Source organism: Agelaius phoeniceus, chromosome 35, assembly GCF_051311805.1.
Source record: "Agelaius phoeniceus isolate bAgePho1 chromosome 35, bAgePho1.hap1, whole genome shotgun sequence".
NCBI classification, from domain to species: Eukaryota; Metazoa; Chordata; class Aves; order Passeriformes; family Icteridae; genus Agelaius; species Agelaius phoeniceus.
In genome coordinates this window covers 2,616,740-2,630,377 of record NC_135299.1, presented here as the reverse complement: position 1 = coordinate 2,630,377, position 13,638 = coordinate 2,616,740, and the positions used below count along the sequence as shown (strand labels likewise).

Genomic DNA, 13,638 nt, shown 5'->3' with positions numbered 1-13,638 from the left:
TTTATACCGCCCCGCGTCACGTGAGCCCCGCGCCGCCGCTGCGCCGCCGCGAGGCACCATGGGAAACCGAGTCCCCTGGGGACTCCCCGCAGGGCCGTGCTGGCGCGGGGTGTGATGGGAAATGGAGTCCGGAAGTGCGGAAGATGGAGGGCTGAGGGAGGTCGTGGGCTCAAGAACGGTTTGGGGTGAAAAGGACCTCAAAGATCGTCCCGTGTCACCCCTGCCGTGGCAGGGACACCTCTCTCTGCCCCAGGGTGCTCCAAACCCTGCCCAGCCTGGCCTCGGGCACTGCCAGGGACGGGGCAGCCGCAGCTTCCAGGGAAATCCATCCCAGGGCCTGCCCACCCTCGCAGCCAGGAATGTCAATGCCCAATGCCAAAAACCAAATCACTTGGGTTTAAAATTTTAAACGTTTAATGGTAATAAAATAGTTATAAAAATAGTATTAAAATTAGGGTAATAAAACTTTGGACAACTTGGATTCATGCAATATGAGACAATAGAAACAAAGAGTTATGGACGGTCTGGGTATCTCTTTCTGGGCAAAATAAGCCCAAAAAAGGCCCCACGTTAACAGAGGATTAACCCTTAAAAGCAACAGCCTGTTGCATATTCATACACCTCATGCATGATGCATAAATTCCATTCAAACACAGGATTCTGTCTGGTCAGTGTCAGCTTCTTCCTCTGAATCCTAACAGTATCATCCTCTCTGAGTGAGGCAGGAAGAAGTTCATTTCTTCTGATAATGGAGCAATAAATTCTCTTTCTCTGAAGGATTCAGGTGTCCTGTGGCTGCTATCTCGGTGGGAGTACCTCATTCCTCTCTTTAAAAAAATATCCCACATACATAGTTTCTATTTTAACATTATGTTATAACCTACGACTATATTTAACACACTACTGAAGAGAATTATTACAGCATCACTTTCTAACATAACACATATAACATTCATTTTAATATTTGTGAAAAGCCAAGCATAAAATACACATTTTTCACAGAACCTTTCCCAACAGGAAAATTTTGCCAATTTTAGTTTAGGGTAAACTTTGGAGAGAATTTTTAAAGGAGTTTTCTTAGGAAAGTAGATTTAATTGGCTTTTCTTTTTTTTTTAACTGGTTTGGGAGAAAATATTTTCTTGGAGAAAAGTGGAAAACACTTATTTATTAAACAATAAAACCCCTATAATATAATAAACAATAATCCAAACACAAATATTAAAAAAACCTAACAAATTAACTACATCACACTACCCCAAATAGACCAAAACAAACACCAATATATTAATTATTGTAATAAACGCTATAATAATATTTATAAATATATTTTAAATATATTATATGAATATCAATAATATTTATAATTATATTATATCAATATAATTAATATTTATAATTATATATTTATAAATAATTATAATTATAAACCCTATAATAAAAATCACCACAAAATAATTAAAAACCTACCCTATACCTCATACTGCAACCCGTAACACCATCCTAAACCTTAAAAAACAAATCCTATAAAAACATAATACCCCTAAAAAATTAAATCAAACAACAAAACTCATTTCAAAACCAACCTTATCAACACCTAAACTAAAAACCACAACTTTAAATAAATATACCGTCTCCCCTACCATACACCAATTACAAACAAAATTTTAAAATACAACAAACTATTAAAAACCCAGTTAAAAACATGAGGTAAAAAAATCTTTCCAAAATTTAAAACAACATTTAACACACAGCTGCCGCTGCTCCCGTGCTGGCCCCGGGACCCCCCCGTTCTCCCGGTTCTCCCGGTTCTCCCGGTTCCCGGTACCGGGCAGGACCTTCCAGCCGTGCCCCATGTGGGTCATGTTTATTTTCCTCCTTCCAGGAGCCAAACCAAACCAAACCCTGCCCAGAGATTTTCGGGAAAGCCCCGCAGGAATTCCCGCAGCCGCTCAGGAATTCCCTGCCCAGGTGCCACCCGCAGGTGCCACCCTGGGGACCCTCGGGGCCGCTCTGGGTGCCCCGGGACGTGGCTCGGCCCAGGCAGCCCCGTGCCCGCCTCACCTGTGCCCAGGTGTTGCTGACTCGGCGGTTCCGTTATCGCACCCCCGTTATTTATCACGGCCCGGGACGGTCCGGCCCGCACGTCCCGGGGCTGCCCGAGCAGAGTCCGGCCCGGATCAGCGGAGCCGCCGGCCCGGCCCGTGAGCGGCATCAAAGCGGCTCCGTGGCTTCATCAAAGCGTCTTAATGAGCACTTAATTAATGATCGGGAGCCTTTGAGGCGCCTCGCAGCTTCCTCGGGAACTCTGCTCGGGGCAGGGAGGGGACAGCGCTTAAATAGGGAGGGGACAGCGCTGGGGACAGAGCCGGGACAGAGCCCGGGACAGAGCCAGGACAGAGCCCGGGACAGAGCCAGGAGAGGGCCAGGACAGTGCTGGGACAGTGCCGGGACAGAGCCGGGGGAGTGCCGGGACAGAGCCCGGGACAGAGCCAGGAGAGCTCTGGGGACAGAGCCGGGACAAAGCCAGGAGAGTGCCAGGACAGTGCTGGGACAGTGCCGGGACAGAGCCGGGACAGTTCCGGGAGAGCTCTGGGGACAGAGCCGGGACAGTACCGGGACAGTGCTAGGACAGTACCGGGACAGAGCCGGGACAGAGCCGGGACAGTGCTAGGACAGTACCAGGACAGAGCCGGGACAGAGCCGGGGACAGTGCCGGGGACAGAGCCAGGACAAAGCCAGGAGAGTGCCAGGACAGTGCCGGGACAGTGCCGGGACAGTACCGGGACAGAGCCGGGACAGAGCCGGGGACAGTGCCGGGGACAGAGCCAGGACAAAGCCAGGAGAGTGCCAGGACAGTACCGGGACAGTGCTAGGACAGTACCGGGACAGAGCCGGGACAGAGCCGGGGACAGTGCCGGGGACAGAGCCAGGACAAAGCCAGGAGAGTGCCAGGACAGTGCCGGGACAGTGCCGGGACAGCGCTGGGGACAGAGCCCGGGACAGAGCCGGGACAGTGCCGGGACAGCGCTGGGGACAGAGCCCGGGACAGAGCCGGGACAGAGCCCAGGATCCGGAGGCGGCAGCGGGAGCGATGCCCGGCAAACCCAGCCCTGCCTGCGAGCTGGGTGAGTACCGAGCCCAGGGCTGGCATCCCGGGGCAGCCGGGAACTGGGGATTTTGGGGCACTTTGGGGCAGATTCCCTGCCCAAACCAGCCGGGATTTGGGGATTTTGGGGCACTTTGGGGCACTTTGGGGCACTTTGGGGCAGTTTCCAAGCCCAAACCAACCGGAATTTGGGCAGTTTGGGGACAGTTTGGGCAGTTTGGAGCAGATTCCCAGCCCAAACCCACCGGGATTTGGGGATTTTAGGGCAGTTTGGGGCATTTTGGAGCAGTTTGGGGCAGTTTGGGACAATTTCCCAGCCCGGAGCAGCTGGGATTTTGGGATTTTGGGGCAGTTTGCCAGCCCAAACCCGCCAGGATTTGGGGATTTTGGGCAGTTTGGGGCAGAATCCCAGCCCGGAGCAGCCGAGATTGAGGCAGTTTGGGGCAATTTCCCAGCCCAAACCAGCCGGGATTTTGGGCATTTTGGGGCACTTTGGAGCAGCTGGGGCAGTTTGGGCATATTCCCAGCCCAAACCAGCTGGGATTTGGGGATTTTGTGTCGTTTCTCAGCTCCTGTGGGGTCAATCCCACCTGGTTCCAGGTGGGGAGCGAGGCCTCCAGTTGGGTTATTCCTATTTTCAGGAATATTTTTTGGGTTCTTCCTGACTGTCAGGTCAGGGCTGGGGCTGGTGGAGTTTCCCACCTGCTGGATTTCTCATTTTTCCAGGATTTGGACATTTAGCAGCACCATTAATAATGCCAGGCTGCTCCTGCCCATTGCTGGTCCTGAACAGACACCCCAAAATCGCGCCTTGGGCATCCCAAAATCGCGCCCTGGGCATCCCAAAATCGCACCCTGGGCATCCCTGGAGTGCTGTCCAAGCACTCCTGGCAGCCTCGGGGCTGTGCCCGTTCCCTGGGCAGTGCCCAGCACCCTCTGGGGGCAGAACCTTTCCCTGTACCCATCCTAAACCTCTCCTGGGTATGGGGAGGGTCTGGGGACCCTCCTGGGGCCTCACTGGGGCTCAAACCCCCCTTTAGGGGCTCAGGGGCTGCACGGGGGTCCATGGTCCCTGTACTGGGGGACTGGGACCCCAAACTGGGACCTGGGGGCCCCAAACTGGGACTGGAGTTCTGTCTGCCATCCTGAGACCCCAAAGTGGGACCTGGGGGCCCCAAACTGGGACCTGAGACCCCAAAGTGGGACTGGAAGCCCCAAACTGGGACTGTGGCTCTGGCTGCTATCCTGGGACCCCGAAGTGGGACCTGGGACCCCGAAGTGGGACCTGGGACCCCAAACTGGGACTGGGGCTCTGGCTCCTATCCTGGGACCCCAAACTGGGATCTCAGACCCCAAACTGGGACCTGGGGGCCCCAAAGTGGGACCTGGAACCCTGTTTGTCATCCTGGTGCCCCAAACTGGGACCTGGGGACCCCAAACTGGGACCTGGTGCCCCAAACTGGAACTGGGGCCCCAAACTGGGACCTACGGGCCCAAACTGCGACTGGGGCTCTGTCTGCCATCCTGACACCCCAAACTGGGACCTGGGGGCCCCGAACTGGGACCTGCGACCCCAAATTGAGATCTGGGACCCCAAAGTGGGACCTCAGACCCCAAACTGGGACTGGGAGCCCTGGCTCCTATCCTGGGACCCGAAACTGGGACCTGGGGGCCCCAAACTGGGACCTGGAACCCTGTTTGTCATCCTGGTGCCCCAAACTGGGGCCGGGGACCCCACACTGGGACTGGGAGCCCTGGCTGCCATTCTGGGACCTCAGACCCCAAAGTGGGACCTGGGACCCCAAAGTGGGACCCGGCTGCCATCCTGGGGCCGCCCCGGGGCTCAGTCCCCAGCCCCGCAGCCACGTTCGGGCTCAGGCCCCACCCCGAGGTCCCGGTGCCGCCCCCGGTGCCGCCCCGTGACGCGCTCGGTGCGCCGGGACGCGGCTCGGGCCGGGCATGTGGCGGCGGCGGCGGCGGGGCCGGGGGCGGCCGGGGCCGGTGAGCGATGGGGGCGAACCCTCGGCGGGCGGTACCGGGGGGCTCCGGCCCCGGGGGTCCCGGGGGGCTCCGGCCTCGGGAGTACCGGGGGCTTTGCGGGGGTCTCCGGTGCCCGGGGGTGCCCTGGATGTGCTGCGGGACCCCCGGGTGGGGGTCGGGACGGGGTCACGGAGCCGCCGCCGTCGCCCCCCGGCACCGCCCGCGGGGCTTCGGGGTCCCCCGGTGACCTTGGGGTGTCCCGGGGTCCCCGCCGGGGGTGGCGGCACCGGCTCCGCCGGGGTTCGGGGCTCCCACAGGCTCGTCCCTCCCTCGGGACGGGAGTGCCGGGGCTCCAAGTGCCCGAGATGGGGTCCCCGTGCCCCCGGTGCCAGCTCCGGTTCGGTGCCGGTGCCAGCTCCGGTTCGGTGCCGGTGCGGAGGATGAGCCCGGCCGGTGCCGCAGGCCCGGTGTCCCCGGGCTCGGCAATGTCGCTGTCACCGCGCAGGGCTCCGGGCTCCCGCCCGGCCCCGAACAAGGTCCAGGGGCGGGCTCAGGGCGGGCTCCGGTCCCCGCGCGGTGCCGGTAACGGGAGCGGCGGCGATAACGGCGCCGGGGCTTTGTGGGTTTGGCTCAGCCCGGGCGATGGAAACGCTCAGGTGTGCGTCAGCTGCCCCGTCCCACGCTGGGAGGAACAGGGCTGGACCCTGAATATGGGGCTGGTCCTAAATCTGGGGCTGGCTCCTAAATCTGAGGGGTGGATCCTAAATCTGAGGGGTGAATCCTAAATATCTGGGGCTGGATCCTAAATCTGGGGCTGGCTCCTAAATCTGAGGGGTGGATCCTAAATCTGAGGGGTGAATCCTAAATCTGAGGGCTGGATCCTAAATATCTGGGGCCTGGCTTCTAAATGTCTGGGGCCTGGTTCCTAAATTTGGGGCTGGCTCTTAAATCATGTGCCGGATCCTGAATCTGGAGGCTGGCTCCTAAATCTGGGGGCTGGCTCCTAAATCTGGGGGCTGGTTCCTAAATCTGGGGGCTGGCTCCTAAATCTGGGGGCTGGCTCCTAAATATGTGGCTGGATCCTAAATCTGGGGTCTGGCTACTTAAGCTGGGGCTGGATCCTAAATTTGAGGGCTGGCTGCTAAATCTGGGGCCTGGATCCTAAATCTAGGGACCGGCTCCTGAATTTGGGGCTGGATCCTGAACCTGGGGGCTGGATCCTGAATGTGAGGGCTCCTAAACCTGGAGCTGGCTGCTGAATCTGGGGGCTGGCTCCTAAATATCTGGGGGCTGAGCAGGGCGGGAGGGGAGCTGCTCCTCCCTGCAGGTGCTGTTGGTTTCGGGGTGTGGAGTAACCGGGTCACCCTCGTGGTGAGAGGAGGGCACCAGGGCACCCCGGGGTCAGCAGGGCAGATCCCAGCCCGGTGCCCAGGGCAGGCTCAGTGCCCCCATTCCCTGCTGTGCCCAGGGCAGGCTCAGTGCATCGTGCCCTGCCAGGACAGGCTCAGTGCCCATGCCCTGCTGTGCCCAGGGCAGGCTCAGTGCCCCCATGCCCTGCTGTGCCCAGGGCAGGCTCAGTGCCCCCATGCCCTGCTGTGCCCAGGGCAGGCTCAGTGCCCCATGCCCAGGACAGGCTCAGTGCCCCCATTCCCTGCTGTGCCCAGGGCAGGCTCAGTGCCCATGCCCTGCTGTGCCCAGGGCAGGCTCAGTGCCCCCATTCCCTGCTGTGCCCAGGGCAGGCTCAGTGCCCATGCCCTGCTGTGCCCAGGACAGGCTCAGTGCCCATGCCCTGCCAGGGCAGGCTCAGTGCCCATGCCCTGCTGTGCCCAGGACAGGCTCAGTGCCCATGCCCAGGGCAGGCTCAGTGCCCATGCCCTGCTGTGCCCAGGGCAGGCTCAGTGCCCCCATTCCCTGCTGTGCCCAGGGCAGGCTCAGTGCCCCCTGCCCAGGACAGGCTCAGTGCCCCCATTCCCTGCTGTGCCCAGGGCAGGCTCAGTGCCCCCATTCCCTGCTGTGCCCAGGGCAGGCTCAGTGCCCATGCCCAGGGCAGGCTCAGTGCCCATGCCCTGCTGTGCCCAGGGCAGATACCAGCTTCAGAGCGTGGGATGCGGGCAGGGCCGGGCAGGGCCTGAGCTGGTCCAGCCTGCCCGGGGTGGGGGTGGGCAGGGGCCATGTCCAGGTGAGCCAGGAGCAGAGCCCAGGTCAGCCCTGCCTTCATCTGATCCTGTCCTGGGCAGGAGTGGGGCAGGGAGGGAGCCCACAGGGGTGATCCTGCAGGGATGGATCCCAAAGAGGTGAATTCTGCAGGGATGGAGCCCATAGGGATGGGATCCCATGGGGATGATCCCTGGAGGGATGGGATCCCAAAGAGATGGGGTCCTACAGGGATGGAGCCCCCAGGGATGATCCTACAGGGATGGGATCCCTCAGGGATGGATTCTGCAAGGATGGATCCCTCAGGGATGGGATCCCTCAGGGATGATACCTGCAGGGATGGGATCCCTCAGGGATGGGTCCTACAGGGATGGGATCCCTGCAGGGATGGATCCTACAGGGATGGGATCCCTCAGGGATGGATTCTGCAAGGATGGGTCCCACAGGGATGAGATCCTACAGGGATGGGATCCCTGCAGGGATGGGTCCTACAGGGATGGCTCCTGAATCTGGGGGCTGAGCAGGGCGGGAGGGGAGCTGCTCCTCCCTGCAGGTGTTGTTGGTTTCGGGGTGTGGAGTAACCAGGTCACCCTCGTGGTGAGAGGAGGGGTGGGTCTTGCATGGATGATCCCACAGGGATTGGATCCTATGGGGGTGATCCCACAGAGATGGAGCACATAAGGATGGGATCCCACAGAGATGGATCCCACAGGGGTAATTCCACAGGGATGGGATCCTATAGGGATGGATCCCATAGAGATGATCCCACAGAGATGGATCCTGCAGGGATGAGATCCCACAGGGATGGAATCCCACAGGGATGGGATACTCTAGGTGTGGATCCTATAGAGATGATCCCACAGGAATGATCCCACAGGGATGGATGATCCCACAGGGATGGGATACTACAGGGGTGGATACCATAGAGATGATCCCTCAGGGATAGAATCCCACAGGGATGGATGATCCCACAGGAATGATCCCACAGGGATGGATGATCCCACAGGGATGGGATACTATAGGGGTGGATACCATAGAGATGATCCCTCAGGGATAGAATCCCACAGGGATGGATGATCCCACAGGGATGGAAGATCCCACAGGGATGATCCCAAGGGCTGATCCCCCCGTGCTGTCCCCAGGGTGACCCCCCAGCTCTGTGCACAGGATGAGCTTTCCCAGGTGCTTGACCCAGCAGGGCCGTGTGGGAGGGTCAGCAGCTGGAATTGGGGCAGGAGGGTTGGGAAATCCCTCTGGGATCAGCCAGGCCGAGATTGCAGCAGCAGCTGCCACCACCCAGCTCACCTGGGCTGGGCTGCCCAGTGCCCACCTGGGCCCTGCCCACGGCTCCCAGTGGGACCTCACCCGAAAGGGCTGGCCCGAGGCTCAGGGAGCAGCTCAGGGCACCCAGTGCCACCAGTGCCACCAGTGCCACCAGTGAGGGGCTCCCAGTGCCACCAGTGCCACCAGCGAGGGGCTCCCAGTATCACCAGTGCCACCAGCGAGGGGCTCCCGGGGCTCCCAGTGCCACCAGTCAGGGGCACCCGGGGGTCCCAGTGCCACCAGTGAGGGGTTCCCAGGGGTCCCAGTGCCACCAGTGAGGGGTTCCCAGTGCCACCAGTGCCACCAGTGAGGGGCTCCCAGTGCCACCAGTCAGGGGCTCCCGGGGGTCCCAGTGCCACCAGTGAGGGGCTCCCAGTGCCACCAGTGCCACCAGTGAGGGGCTCCCAGTGCCACCAGTCAGGGGCTCCCGGGGGTCCCAGTGCCACCAGTCAGGGGCTTCCAGTGCCACCAGTGAGGGGTTCCCAGGGGTCCCAGTGCCACCAGTGAGGGGCTCCCAGTGTCACCAGTGTCACCAGTGAGGGGCTCCCAGTGCCGCCAGTGAGGAGTTCCCAGTGCCGCCAGTGAGGGGCTCCCAGTGCTCCCAGTATCACCAGTGAGGGGCTCCCAGTGAGGAGCTCCCAGTGCTCCCAGTGTCACCAGTGAGGGGTTCCCATTGCTCCCAGTGAGGAGCTCCCAGTGCTCCCAGTGCTCCCAGTGAGGGGCTCCCAGTGCTCCCAGTGCCACCAGTGAGGGGTTCCCAGTGCTCCCAGTACCACCAGTGAGGGGTTCCCAGTGCTCCCAGTGAGGGGCTCCCAGCCTGCAGGGTGTCTGTCTGTGCAGGGATCAAGCCAAGCTGTCAGCCCCAAACCAGCCCAGGAGGATCCGTCAGGGTCTGCAGGAACCAGCCCTGCTCAGAGCCCACATCAAAGGGCTGAGCTCAATGGCAGGAACTGCTCCCAGCACGGGGCCAGGCTGGGCAGGAGGAGCAGGAGCAGCAGCAGGATGGGTCCAGGGTCGGGAGGAACAGGAGCAGGATGAGCCCAGGGCTGTGGAAGGAGCAGGATGAGCCCAGGGTTCTTGAAAGGAGCAGGATGAGCCCAGGATGAGCCCAGGGCTGTGGAAGGAGCAGGATGAGCCCAGGATGAGCCCAGGGCTGTGGAAGGAGCAGGATGAGCCCAGGGTTCTTGAAAGGAGCAGGATGAGCCCAGGGTTCTTGAAAGGAGCAGGATGAGCCCAGGATGAGGAGAAGCAGGATGAGCCCAGGGGTGTTGGAAGGAGCAGGATGAGCTCAGGTTGAGGAGGAACAGGATGAGCAGGGGCAGGATGAGGCCAGGGCTGTTGGAAGGAGCAGGAGCAGGATGAGCCCAGGGTGAGCAGGAGCAGGATGAGCAGGGGCAGGATGAGCCCAGGGCTGTTGGAAGGAGCAGGATGAGCTCAGGTTGAGGAGGAACAGGAGCAGGATGAGCCCAGGGGTGTTGGAAGGAGCAGGATGAGCCCAGGGTGAGCAGGAGCAGGATGAGGCCTGGGCTGTTGGAAGGAGCAGGAGCAGGATGAGCCCAGGGCTGTAGAAGGAGCAGGATGAGCTTAGGTTGAGGAGGAACAGGAGCAGGATGAGCCCAGGATGAGCCCAGGGCTGTTGAGGGGAACAGCATGAGCCCAGGGTTGTTGAAAGGAGCAGGATGAGCCCAGGATGAGCACAGGGTGAGGAGGAGCAGGATGAGCCCAGGGCTGGTGGGAGAAGCAGGATGAGCCCAGGATGAGCAGGAACGGGATGAGCCCAGGGGTGTTGAGAGGAACAGGATCAGGATGAGCCCAGGATGAGCCCAGGGGTGTTGAGAGGAACAGGATCAGGATGAGCCCAGGGCTGTGGGAAGGGGCTGGATGAGCCCAGGATGAGCCCACGGTGAGGAGGAGCAGGAGCAGGATGAGCTCAGGGCTGTTGGAAGGAGCAGGAGCAGGATGAAGCAGGATGAGCCCAGGATGAGCAGGGGCAGGATGAGCCCAGGGTTCTTGAAAGGAGCAGGATGAGCCCAGGATGAGGAGGAACAGGAACAGGATCAGGATGAGGAGCCCAGGGCTGTGGAAGAACTCGTGGCACAGCAGGGTGGGGGCAGAACAAGAAGCCCTTTGTTCACTGCTGGCTGCACACGTGGGGACAGCAGCAGCAGCCATGGAGGGGAGGCACAGGGACCTCGTGGTGCCCTGCCCAGCCTGGGTGGGCACAGGGACCTCGTGGTGCCCTGCCCAGCCTGGGTGGGCACAGGGACCTCGTGGTGCCCTGCCCAGGGCTGGGTGGGCACAGGGACCTCGTGGTGCCCTGCCCAGCCTGGGTGGGCACAGGGACCTCGTGGTGCCAGCCCAGGCCTGGGTGGGCACAGGGAGCTCGTGGTGCCGTGCCCAGCCTGGGTGGGCACAGAGAATGTTCCCTGGGCACCCTGAGTGCCCACTGTGATGCCAGGCCCAGCCTGGGGGTTGAGCCCAGGGCCAGGGAAGCTGCTGGGTGGGAGTGGGAGAGAGCCCAGGGCTGGATGTGAGCCCAGGTGGGCACTGGCACGGGGGCAGTGCCCACCCCACTGTGCTGGGCACAGCTGAGGGCAGAGCCCAAATCCTGGGCTCAGCTTTGGGTCCCCAGGGCAGGACAGGGAGGAGCTGGAGCTTGGCTGAGAGGGCTCAGCTCCCCACAGGTCCCTGACAGGAGGGGACACAGCCAGGTGGGGTCTGAGCTCTGCTCCCAGGTCAGAGCAGGAGACAAAATTCTCCCAGGGCAGATTTAGCTTGGATTTTAGGGAGAATTCCCTGATTTCCCTCATGGAAAAGCTGCTCAGGCCAAGGGTGGAGTCCCCACAAGTCCCTGACAGGAGGGGACACAGCCACATGGGGTCAGGCTCTGCTCCCAGGTGACAAGAGGAGACAAAAAGGGCACCCAGGGCAGGTTTAGGATGAATTTTAGGGAGAATTCCTTCATTTCCCTCATGGAAAAGCTGCTCAGGCCAAGGGTGGAGTCCCCACAAGTCCCTGACAGGAGGGGACTTGTCCCTGACAGCCACATGGGGTCAGGCTCTGCTCCCCAGTGACAGGAGGAGACAAAAAGGGCACCCAGGGTAGGTTTAGGATGGATTTTAGGGAGAATTCCCTGATTTCTTTCATGGAAAAGCTGCTCAGGCCAAGGGTGGATCCCCACAAGTCCCTGAGAGGAGGAGGAAAAGCCAGGTGGGGTCAGGCTCTGCTCCCAGGTGAGAGGATGAAACAAAAAGTCTCCCAGGGCAAGTTTAGGATGGATTTTAGGGAGAATTCCCTCATTTCCCTCATGGAAAAGCTGCTCAGGTGCAGGGTGGAGTCTCCACAAGTCCCTAAGAGGAGGGGACACAGCCAGGTGGGGTCAGGCTCTGCTCCCAAGTGACAGGAGGAGACAAAAAGTCTCCCAGGGCAGGTTTAGGATGGATTTTAGGGAGAATTCCTTCATGTTAAAGCTGCTCAGGCCAAGGGTGGGGTCCCCAGAACTCCCTGAGAGGAGGGGACACAGCCAGGTGGGGTCTGGGCTCTGCTCCCATGCTACAGGAGGAGATAAAATTCTCCCAGGGTAAGTTTAGGATGGATTTTGGGGAGAATTCCCTCATTTCCCTCATGGAAAAGCTGCTCACTCTGGGGTGGAATCCCCACAAGTCCCTGACAGGAGGGGACTTGTCCCTGACAGCCACATGGGGTCAGGCTCTGCTCCCCAGTGACAGGAGGGGACAAAAAGGGCATCCAGGGCAGGTTTAGGATGGATTTTAGGGAGAATTCCCTGATTTCCTTAATGGAAAAGCTGCTCAGGCCAAGGGTGGAGTCCCCAAAGTCCCTGACAGGAGGGGGAAAAGCCAGGTGGGGTCAGGCTCTGCTTCCAGGTGAGAGGAGGAGACAAAAGGGCATCCAGGGCAGGTTTAATTTGGATTTTAGGGAGAATTCCTTCATTTCCCTCATGGAAAAGCTGCTCAGGCCAAGATGGAGTCCCCAGAACTCCCTGAGAGGAGGGGACACAGCCAGGTGGGGTCTGGGCTCTGCTCCCAGGTGAGAGCAGGAGACAAAATTCTCCCAGGGCAGGTTTACGTTGGATTTTAGGGAGAATTCCCTGATTTCTTTCATGGAAAAGCTGCCCAGGCCAAGGGCAGGTTTAGGATGGATTTTAGGGAGAATTCCCTCATTTCCTTCATGTTAAAGCTGCTCAGGCCAAGATGGAGTCCCCAAAGTCCCTGACAGGAGGGGACACAGCCAGGTGGGGTCAGGCTCTGCTCCCAGGTGACAGGAGGAGACAAAAGGGCACCCAGGGCAGGTTGAGGATGGATTTCAGGGCTGGATTTTAAGGATTCCCTCCTGGCCAGGGCTGCCCATGCCAGGCTCCTCTCTGGGGGTGAACTGGGGCCGTTCCCTGGGGCGGGGGCAGCCCCCAGCCCTGCAGCTGCTGGGGCAGATAAAGGGGCCCAGTCCTGCCCCTCCCAGCCTGGGGGCAGATACTGAGCTGGCTCCACAACGAACATTTCCCCCAAAATCTCCCTGCTGGGTGAAACTCATCATCCTGGGCTGCAGCTCTGGGCTAAGGTCATTCATTCCTCCTGGATCACCTTTTGGAGAAAAGTTGATTTTTTGGTAAACTTTTCTGGGGTTTTTTTGCGGTTTCTTTGGGTTTTTTTTGGTTTTTTTTGTTTTTTTTTTGTTTTTGTTTTTTTTTGGTTTTTTTTGTTTGTTTGTTTTTGTTTTTGTCTTTGTTGGTTTTTTTTTTTTGTATTTTTGGGGTTTTTGGGGTTTTTTTGTGGTTTTTTTTTAATTCAGTTTTTTGATGTTTTTGGGGTTTTTTGTCTGTTTTGTTTTTGGGGTTTTTTTGGGGCTTTTTTTGTTTTTTTCTGGGTTTTTTTTTTGTTTTGTTTTTTGTGGGTTTTGTTTGTTGTTTTTTGATTTTTGGGTTTGGTGGGGTTTTTTTGTTTGTTTTGTTTTGGGGTTTTTTTGGGGGCTTTTTTGTTTTTTTTTTCTGTTGTTGGGTTTTTTGTTTTTGTTTTTTTTTTTGTGGTTTTTGTTTGTTGTTTGTTTTTTGAATTTTGGG

At 58.6% G+C, this 13,638-nt stretch overlaps 1 protein-coding gene across 3 annotated transcripts in view; it reads left to right on the top strand.

Moving 5' to 3' along the window:
* The first annotated feature begins 5,019 nt into the window (after positions 1-5,019).
* The window catches only part of LOC129130625 (natural resistance-associated macrophage protein 2-like), a 54,739-nt gene continuing 46,120 nt past the window's right edge, over positions 5,020-13,638 (top strand). Inside the window, exon 1 of one of the 3 annotated variants that reach the window (XM_077192606.1) lies at positions 5,020-5,108. The gene's annotated coding sequence lies outside the window, so the exon portion shown is untranslated. Of the gene's footprint in view, positions 5,109-13,114; positions 13,188-13,638 lie in introns of those variants that run through there. The other 2 variants (XM_077192607.1, XM_077192608.1) reach the window with 2 other exon arrangements.